This window comes from Apteryx rowi, unplaced genomic scaffold, assembly GCF_003343035.1.
Source record: "Apteryx rowi isolate R43461 unplaced genomic scaffold, aptRow1 scaffold_259, whole genome shotgun sequence".
NCBI lineage: Eukaryota > Metazoa > Chordata > Aves > Apterygiformes > Apterygidae > Apteryx > Apteryx rowi.
The window spans coordinates 29,586-31,719 of record NW_020448963.1 but is presented as its reverse complement, the minus strand read 5'-3'; positions in this window follow the sequence as shown (position 1 = coordinate 31,719).

Below are 2,134 nucleotides of genomic sequence, written 5' to 3'. Positions count from 1 at the left end.
TCACTCCTAGGCAACGGCGGAAGTGCAAGGGCCGCGGCCTGCCTCGGAGGGAGAGCGGACGGGACCGGGAGGCGCCGCCGTTGCCACAGCCCAGCGCAGCCCCGCCGAGCCGCCATGGTAAGGGCGAGGCGGCCCCTTCCCCGGCGGGGGGAGACCGGGGGGCCCGGGGCGCCTTGGCTGCCCCGGAGCGGCGCCGCGGGGGAGGTCCCTCCGGGGAAGGCTGGTGTTGCGGCGGGCGGGCGGGCGGCAGCCGTTGGGAGCCGGCGGGGAGCCGTTGGTTCCCTCAGCCCCGCGAGGTAGCCGCAGTCTCGCCGTTCGGTCGCCGAACGGGTTAGCCCTTGTCAGGAAACCCTTCCGTTTCCTGCGGGCACCCTGCTTAACGGGGGCGACGATCTCGGTGGGTCTCGCCAGCTGAACAAATCCCCCGGTGAGAACCGGAGCTGCCCCGGGCCCAGGCCCGCTCTCCGCTCTGCCTGCCTGGGTTTGCTTTAGCAGAGCCTCCTTAAGGCGAGGTAACCCTGYGGATGTGCCAGTGCGCCCGGAATTACCGAAATACTTTATCCTGTTTGAGAATTTGTGATTTGGGTATTGAAYGTAACAGCGTAAGGATGTGCACGTATGTTTAGATAAAAGAAAAATTCCCAATGCCTGGTTGCGTAGCAATGTGAAGACTGGTTAAGTAGGCAAGTATACTCCTTTCCTTCTTATCTTTAACTGTAAGAATTCCAGGGGCAATGCCTTATTTATTTTCCAAGTTGGAGATGATGGTTATCCTGCCATCGGTATTACATAGGATAAAAATCTTAATTTCTGGTGAATGGTGAAGAAGGCTTAAGATCAAGATGCTGTTATTCTGTTTTTGTTTGAACATGTGAGATGCTGTACCTGACCTCTGAGCGTGGAGAGTGACAGCGCTGAACACGTTATTTCAGTTGTACATAAAAGAAGATTCTTGACTTCAGTCTTCTGCATATGTAAGACGTGACTATAGACTTTGAAATGAGGATTCCAACAAACTATCCAAACTTTTGCTATGATAAAAGTCCTCATGGGGGGAAAAAAAAATCAAGGAAAGCTGGTAGGCTTCRCATAAAGCGAAAGTGATGACAACCAGGTCGTTCTTTTATGGGGATATGAAAGCATTCTGTGAGAAGAACAACAATCCAGTTTGGATAAGAAGAATCCAGTTTGGGTTTAAATGTCACTAAATCAGTTCTTTGGGGAGGTAGAGCACAAACCCTTCAGAAATTTTGTGAGTCTTAACAGCTTATGTACTGTTATCTGATTTTTTTTCAGGCTTAGTAATGGAGAGCACTGGGTATGGGAGAGATTTGATCAGGACTTTCAGCAGTATGTGCTGGTCCCAGTTGTTGAGTGGACCTTGAGTCTGAACATGCTGCAGCTGCTTCATTGTTCATATATCGCAGTGGCTCTTTACAGATTTGAAGACTCGCTTAAAAGATGTAGTAATTTTAGTGTGGCTTAGCTAGGTCTAGTAGAAGCGTATAAGACAAATCACTGATCATGTTCAAGAAGGACAAATGATCCAAATCTAATATATGTTGTTAGTGGAAGTGCAGACTGAGGTTTCAAAGCTAATGTTGGTAATGTCTAACGGAAAATCTTTTGAAATTTTACTGACTCCATAGAATTAACTTACATTGTGCAGATAATGCAATTGCACTGTGTAGTTTCAGCTTAAGTCCCAGTATGTAGAATACTTCCAGTATCTTTAATTTTAAAGCGTATAAAAGCACAATACCAAAACGCAGCTCTGAAATGGCATTGAAGGCCATAGCATGTTTCACAACAGCTGGGAGGAGGTGTTATGGCCCAGGATATTAGGCCAAACACCTTCTTGGTACTGTGGGATTACCCATATCTGTGTGGAACAGATGGATGGGAGTTGCCTTCTCTTTTGCAGAGTCATTCAAGACCTTCTCGAATCTGAATTGTTCTTGCTGAGTTTAAATGGGAGTTCAGAAGTGCGTCAGAACTTCAATCAGCTGCTAGGTGGAATGGGGCAGGGCAATGCAGGAAGCTTGAAAACTGTCTAGRTAGATGTTGGTCTTCTGCACTAAAAATAAGCCTCTGGGCGTGACTTCAGAAGGTGGAGCTGCTGAGGTTTCTGGAA